This window comes from Schistocerca americana, chromosome 2 (assembly GCF_021461395.2).
Source record: "Schistocerca americana isolate TAMUIC-IGC-003095 chromosome 2, iqSchAmer2.1, whole genome shotgun sequence".
NCBI classification, from domain to species: Eukaryota; Metazoa; Arthropoda; class Insecta; order Orthoptera; family Acrididae; genus Schistocerca; species Schistocerca americana.
This window is the reverse complement of record NC_060120.1, coordinates 55,270,320-55,278,796: the sequence shown is the minus strand read 5'-3', so window position 1 is coordinate 55,278,796 and position 8,477 is coordinate 55,270,320.

Genomic DNA, 8,477 nt, shown 5'->3' with positions numbered 1-8,477 from the left:
AAACCGACAACGGCCGGAAGGACGATGTGCCGACCCACAGCCCTACATACCGCATCCAATGACGCCGTTGGCACAGGATGGCACGTTGGTCCCGATTAACAAATTAGGGCCGGAAAGCGGAGCAAATTGGTCGTGAGATCGTTCATTCGTAATGCTTAGTGCCGATCAAAACTGTAAAATAAATAGTAATCGATACAGCAACATGACTGTTGTCAGTGTTTACTTATTACTTCTCCGAACTAACATTCAGGAATGTAATTTGTACTACAGAACGTCGTTTCCGATGTCACTTTTTCTTCTTTAATCGACAGTATTTCCCAAATTGTCCGTGACCCTTTCGTTCTGTTTTAGCTGCACACTGAGGTGACAAAAGCGATGACATAGCGAAATCCACAGATACAGATGGTGATAGTATCGCATACAGAAGGCATAAAAGGGCGACACATTGGCGGACCTGTCATTTGTACTCACGTAAGTTATGTAGAAAGGTTTCCATCGTGATTATGGCCGCACAACGAGAATTAACAAACTTTGAACGCATGACAGTTGGAGCTAGACACAAGGGATATTCCACTTCGGAAACCGTTAGGGAATTCAATACTTCGAGAGTTTGCGTAGTGTTGCATTGCTAACAGACAGACCACGCTGACTGAAATAATCGCAAAAATCAATGTGGAACATACGACTAGCGTATCCGTTAGGACAGTGCCGCGAAATCTGGCATTAATGGGCTTTGGCAGCAGCCGACGCTCGCGAGTGCCTTTGCTAACAGCACGACATCCCCTACAGCACATCTCCTGATGTTGTGACCAGATTGAGTGGACCCTACACGACTGGGAAACTGTGGCGTGGTCAGATGACTCCTTATTTCAATTGGTAAGAGTTGATGGAAGCGTTTGGGTGTGGCACAGACCCCACGAAGCCATGAACCCATGTTGTGAACACGGCGCTGTGCAAGCTGATGGTGGCTCCAGAACGGTGTGGCCTCTGTTTACATGGAATGGACTGGGTTCTCAGGTCCAACTGATCGGATTATTGACTGGAAATGGCTATGTTCAGCTACTTGGAAACCAGTTTCAGCCGTTCATGATCTTCACGTTCCCAAACAGGACGGAATTGTTATGGATGACAATGCGCCACTTCACCGGGCAACAATTGTTCGCGATGGTTTGATCAACGTTGTGGATAGTTTGAGCGAGTGATTTGGCCACCCAGATGGCCCGGTATGAACCCCTTCTAACGTTTATGGGACTTAATCGAGAGGTCAGTTTGCGCACCAAATCGTGCACCGGCAACACTTCTGCATATATGGACTGCTATAGAGGCAGCATGAGTCAATATTTCTGCAGGGGACTTTCAACAACTTGTTGAGTCCATGCCACATCGAACTGTTGCTCTATGGCAGGCAAAAGGAAGACCGACAGAATATTAGGAGGTATCCCATCACTTTTCTCATCTCAGTGTATGTATGTTACCTTGTTACATCGTAATTGCCGGCCGGAGTGGCCGAGCGGTTCTAGGCGCAACAGTCTGGAACCGCGCGACCGCTACGGTTGCAGGTTCGAATCCTGCCTCGGGCATGGATGTGTGTGACGTCCTTAGCTTAGTTAGGTTTAAGTAGTTCTAAGTTCTAGGGGATTGATGACCTCAGCAGTTAAGGGGCTCCGGAAAGGCCCAAAATCATGAAAAGTTCAATTTTTACTTTTTTTGCGTTTTCTGAATCTGCAGACTATTACCTTTTAATAGATATATAATTTATTCAATTCCGAAGACTACAACTATTTTTAATTTTTTTTTTGAAATGTGTTCTACATGGGCGTGACCCACTGTGGCGCTGTTAAACTGCTGTCAAATGGTGTTATTATTAACGTCCGTGTTCATCAGGTACATTTTAGTGATGTGAGATAAAGTATGTGTTGTGGCTAACCTGTGATGGTTCAATATATATCGCTGGTGTGATTGTCGATTGTTTCATGTTTATTTACTCTGTCGTTATCTCGAAAATATTCGTAATTAATTCTGTTTCTTGAGTCTCTGTTTTGTTGAAGTATAATAATGAGTAAAAGTAAAGTTATTAGAAATCCTCTGAAGGCTTTTAGGAAAAGGAGAAATGTTGGAAAGCCAAAGGTATGTGTTATTACTGTAAACAATAAAGACGATAACCAAGTGAGTGAACCTAATCTCTCAAGTACACCTGCCCATAGCAGTCAAAGTGGGAAAGAAAATACTTCACAGAAGAAGCTTGGTTCAATGAGTGAAAACTATGAATGTTTTATGGGCGAATCGGATGTGAATGAAATATTTGATATGTCGGTTCTCAAAGGAATTTTTTCAAAGTGTGTAAGATGTATTCATTGTATTGAAGTTGGTCTGGAACTCTCCATAATAAAGCACGTAGGACTTGCTAGTGAAATACAACTGAAATGTGATAAGTGTTCACACATGACCACCTTTTGGAACAGTGTTGCAGTAACTGCAACTGAAGAAAATGGTAGCAAAATCTACGAACACAACAACGAGCGATGCTTGCTTTAGACAAGGAACGCCTTCGGGCTGCAGACAGGGCTGTAAAGGGTCTAGAAATACAAGCAAGAGTAAACAGGAGGAGGAACAAGAGGAAGCTGGAAGAGGAGTTTGCAGAGGATGAAGATAATCCATCCTATGGACTTGGAATGCACTAAAAAGTTAATCCAATCTTTGTCGCTCGATTCCCAAAACTTTTATTTTCTCATACTAATCACATGTTTTATAAGGATCTTCCAAACATATTTGTTTCAAACTTTCCGTAAATGTTACACAGTACTTTCTGCATAATTTAACACAGCCTTTTTCCAAAAAAAACTGTATGTTTTTGAATATATAAATAAAAAATTGCAAAAAAATGTTGTGAGTTTTCATTACAATTGAAAAAAAATCATCTTTAATAACTAAACTAAAATTTTGTAAAATCCCTGTGTTAAGTTGTAGCCCATATTCCAATAAATAATCTGTAAAAAGTTCAACTTCCTACCTCAAATACTTTGTGAAGAAAGATGTAATTTATAAGCGTTATTTTAACATTGCAAGTATAGGGCGTTCCGGAGCCCCTTAAGTCTCATAGTGCTCCGAGCCATTTGAACATCTTAATTGCTTCCTCTTCTAATTACGTGCTTTTGACTAGCGTACGTCAACCAAAGCTCATCACCCTAACGTATTTTTATTTGAGTTATTCTGTCGTGCGTTTCATGCCTTCCTCTCCTTTGCATGGTTTCTTTCCCTGACAGTACTGAATTTCAGCGCCACATGTGCTACAATTTAATAGGGGATGCTCTCAGTCAGAAGACTGAGTGTGGTGTAAACGTGTGAAGCAAGCAGGCAAGCATGCCACAGAGACACATTCGTGCTTTCTGCAGCCAACTGAGTGAGTTCGAAATAGGTCAAATTCTGGCCTTCCGAGTGGCGGGATGGTCCTTTGGAGAATAGCCACACAAGTTGGAGACGGCTGCGTCAGTTGTTCAACGATGGTGGTATCAGTGGTCACGTGAACATTCTCATATCCGTAGATGAGGTTCTGGACGTCCACGCAGCAAAAGTCAAAACGACTTGCAAGATGATTTATGTATGGTGCAAAAAGTGACAATTGACCCTGAATAAAGAAAAGTGCGAAGTTATTCACATGAGTACTAAAAGAAATCAGCTAAATTTCGATTACGCGATAAGCCACGCAAATCTGAAGGCTGTAAATTCAACTAAATATTTAGGGATTACAATTACAAATAACCTAAATTGGAACAATCACATAGATAATATTGTGGGTAGAACAAACCAAAGACTGTGATACATTGGCAGAACACTTAGAAGGTACAACAGGTGTACCAGAGAGACTGCGTACACTAGGCTTGTCCGCCCTGTTCTGGAGTATTGCTGTGCGGTGTGGGATCCGCATCGCGTGATGACATCGAAAAAGTACAAAGAAGGGCAGCACATTTTGTATTATCGCGAAATAGGGAAGATAGTGTCACAGACATGATACGTGAATTGGAATGGCAATCATTAAAACAAAGGCGTTTTTTGTTGGGACGGGATCTTCTCATGATATCTCAATCACCAGTTTTCTCCTCCGATTGTGAAAACATTCTGCTGGCACCCACCTACATAGGGAGAAATGATCATCACGATAAAATAAGAGAAGTCAGGGCTCGCACGGAAAAATTTAAGTGCCCGTTTTTCCCTTGTGCCGTTCTAGATTGGAACAGTAGAGAGACAGCATGAAGGTGGTTCATTGAACCCTCTGCCAGGCACCTTATTGTGAATAGCAGAGTAATCACGTAGATGTAGATGTAGACAGACGCCCGCCAGGATCGTCATATTGTCTAAAGGCGCAGCTGCCGCACCACAGATAAGAGGCCTTGTTAGCCCGGATGTGACAACACGAACAGTTGCAAACCAGTTATTAGCTGTGGGACAGCAGACATGCACACCTCTATATCGTCTTCCATTCAAGCCACAGCGTTGATGTGCACGGCTCAACTGGTACCATCAGCGGACCAGTTGGAAGACGAAATGGCGCTCCACGGTCTTCGGCGATGAAAGCAGATTCTGCCTGCACGCAAGTGTTCGTTTGTGCATACGACAAAGACCTGGTGAGCGATGTCTCGTAGAATGCATTCATCCAAGACATACTGTCCCCACCCCAGGCGTTACGGTCTGCGTTGTCGTAAGCTACATCTCTCGTTCACCCCTGATATTTCTGGATGGGACGCTAACCAGCGCTCGGTACGTGCAGTTTGTTGCTAGACCCATCTTTCGCTACGCTTGCAACAGGAAGGTGATGTATTGTTCCGACAGGATAATGCCGGCCCACACACTGCCCGTTAAACTCAATGTGTTCCACAAAACGTCCATCAACTTCCCTGGCCAGGACGATCTCCAGACGTATCTCCAACAGAGCACGTGTGGTATGTGATGGGATGAGAAGTGGCCTGTGCAACTCATCAACCAACAACTCTTACACAGCTACGTGATCAGGTTGAGCAGACTGAACCGTGAATTTACTTTCAATACCTTTTCTTAAGAATTTACTTTATTTACTAGCGATTCATCAGGAACATTAACACATTTAATCACACTACGTGAGCGCGGAAGTAGTTGCAAGTGGGTAACTGATGAAAACAAATTTCTTTTAATTAATGGAAATTTTATTCGTAAAAGCCCCCGTTTTTTAACAGATTTAAAATTATAATCAGAAAGCACCCTCTAAATATCAAGTTACAATTCATTCAGAGGCAGAAAGAACAAATTTTGACAGCATGAGCTTTCGGGCAGAGAACCTTGCCGCTCCCTTTTAACACGGCCGTAGTCACGATCGTTCACAACAGCCTCTGAAAGACTACACTGGCGCATTCTGCAACACACCAGATTACTTTAAACTAAAAATTTTTACAACTCACACAACCACATAAACTATGCACCGCGTAGGAGGGATGGAAATGGTACAAAACACTAACATTAAAAAAAATTAACTTGCCACCGAAGGTGCAACTTGTCTTTTAAAAAAAAAAAAAAAAAAAAAAAAAAAAAAAAAAAAAAAAAAAAAAAAAAAAAACTCTTACAGTGGAAGGGTGGCAACTTTATATACTAAAATGCCCATTTAAATAAAAACCCATGAAATACAGTCTTACATAAAATATACAAACATGCTCTACATTACACATATACCGCCTCTCAAGATGGTAGGCAAGATAAAAACATATTTCAGGAATTCGGCCGTTACACTTCAAGCAATAAATTCTTTAACACTGAATCCGACAAACGTGACAGAGGCAGCTGTTAACGTGCGGCAGACCGACAGACAGACAGTCACTAACTGCCTAACAGATGCGGACGGGAGACAGACGAGCAAGCTGGGGACGAGAGACTGACCAAGAAAACAGAATTTAACAAGTCAATGAAACAACATAGCACGAATCACTTAACTTCTGATAAACTGCGATGTCTGGCGAAGACCTGGCGCAGCACCCCCAAAACGCTGTCCCGAACCGTCCGCTGCCAGCCGCTTCAACGGACGCAGGAAGGTGCGCCGATCTCCCGTCTCACGGCGTCGCAGCTCGCGCCGGCCAGACCGATGTAGTGGGTTTATTCCTGTTGCTCTCGTGTCGACCGGAAGCCACTACCCGTCGCTATACGGCTCGGCCCACTGGACTCACGCGGCGACGTCACATACGCCGACGCCCAAGGCGGACAAGTCATCTTGCGTCCCAGTGCGCGACCGACCAACCGATCGATCCAACCGCCAATGACCGTTGCCAGAGCAACTCGAGCAGACTGGCGGCCTATCACATACTAGCATTCCGGATGACAGACAGACACTGACAGCCCCACACTGACCCGGCTGACTAACTGACCAGACTCGCCCCTAGCGAGTTTTTTTTTTTTACTTTATTGTTATTTTGACACCTGAACAACCAGGTAGGCTGGCAGCGGCACAATACGCCGCTCTTCAGCCGAAGAGAGTACATGGAGATAAACAAAGAAGAGACATCATTTAGTAAACGGTGGGAAAAAAACAGGAGACACAAGAACATAAAAGCACAAGAAGCCGTTCACACTTGATGACAATTCACACTACGAACTGGTGACCCGATGCACAAACACTGAAGAAGACGATGGCACTGGTGAACAATGGAGCGTGACGGCGAAACTGAACACTAAACATGACGGCACACACGATACACTGAGGGCGGTGATCTCCGGCGCGCGAATGTCCACTGAGCATGTGCGAGTCCGGGGACCTGCCAAGAGGTGAACAGGGGTGAGGAGGGGGAGAGGGGAGGAAAAGAGGATGCCACGGCTTAGGAGACGGGGACAGGAGGATAGGGACAGGGGAGGGGAGGCCCGGGGGTCGAGGGGGGAGAAAAGGAGGAGGGAGGGAAAAGGGAGAGAAGGGAGGGAGGGTGCCCAGAGGAGTAAGGACAGGAGGAGGGTGGGAGGATCAAAGTTGGTAGGAGGGGTAGATGGAGGGGAGGAGGGCATCATCAGGGAGAGGGAGCTGGCGGAAGCCACCTTGGGAGAGGGTAAGGAGGGTGGAAAGATGGAGACCGGGCGGGATGTGGGAGTACAGGCGCGGCAGCGGGCGGGGGTGGGAGAGGAGCGGGGAGACGAGTGGGTGAGGAGGATCAAGTTTACGGGAGGTGTACAGGATCCGTATCCTTTCAAGGAAAAGGAGGAGGTGGGGGAAGGGGATGAGATCATACAGGATCCGTGTGGGGGAGGGGAGACGGATGCGATAGGCGAGGCGGAGAGCATGGCGTTCCAGGATTTGGAGGGATTTATAAAAGGTAGGGGGAGCGGAAATCCATGCTGGATGGGCATAACAAAGGATAGGGCGGATGAGGGATTTATAGGTGTGGAGGATGGTGGAGGGGTCCAGACCCCACGTGCGGCCGGAAAGGAGCTTGAGGAGACGGAGGCGGGAACGTGCCTTGGCTTGGATTGTCTGGAGATGGGGAGTCCAGGAGAGGCGACGGTCGAGGGTGACGCCAAGGTACTTAAGGGTGGGAGTGAGGGCGATGGGACGGCCATAGACGGTGAGATAGAAATCAAGGAGGCGGAAGGAAGGGGTGGTTTTGCCTACAATGATCGCCTGGGTTTTGGAAGGATTGACCTTGAGCAACCACTGGTTGCACCAAGTGGTGAACCGGTCAAGATGGGATTGGAGAAGGCGTTGAGAACGTTGCAGGGTGGGGGCAAGGGCAAGGAAGGCGGTGTCATCGGCAAACTAGAGAAGGTGGATGGGGGGTGACGGCGGTGGCATGTCCGCCGTGTACAACAGGTACAGAAGGGGGGAGAGGACGGAGCCTTGGGGCACACCGGCGGAGGGGAAAAAGGTGTAGGAATCGGTGTTATGGATGGTGACATAGGAAGGACGGTGGGAGAGAAAGGAACCGATCAGACGGACGTAGTTAATGGGAAGGGCGAAGGTTTGGAGCTTGAAGAGGAGACCGGAACGCCATACGCGGTCATAAGCGCGTTCGAGGTCAAGAGAGAGGAAGATTGCGGAGCGACGGGAATTGAGCTGTTCAGAAAGGAGATGAGTGAGGTGAAGGAGAAGATCGTCGGAAGAGAAGGACGGCCGAAAGCCACACTGGGTAACGGGAAGGAGGCGGTGCTGGCGGAGATGCTGGTGGATGCGTTGGGTGAGGATAGATTCCAGGACCTTGCTGAAGACCGAGGTAAGGCTGATGGGACGGTAGGAGGAGACGGCGGACGGCGGTTTGCCAGGATACGAGAGGTTTTCCACAGGTCGGGGTAGTAACCGGTGGACAGGACTACATTGTAGAGCCTGGCCAGGGTGGAGAGAAAAGAGACAGGAGCTTCACGAAGGTGACGGTAGGTGACACGATCGTGACCAGGAGCGGTGTTGCGTTTTGTGCGGAGTGTAGCAATGAGATCCTGTGTAGTGATAGGAGTATTGAGGTCCGTGTGTGCAATGTTGTCCA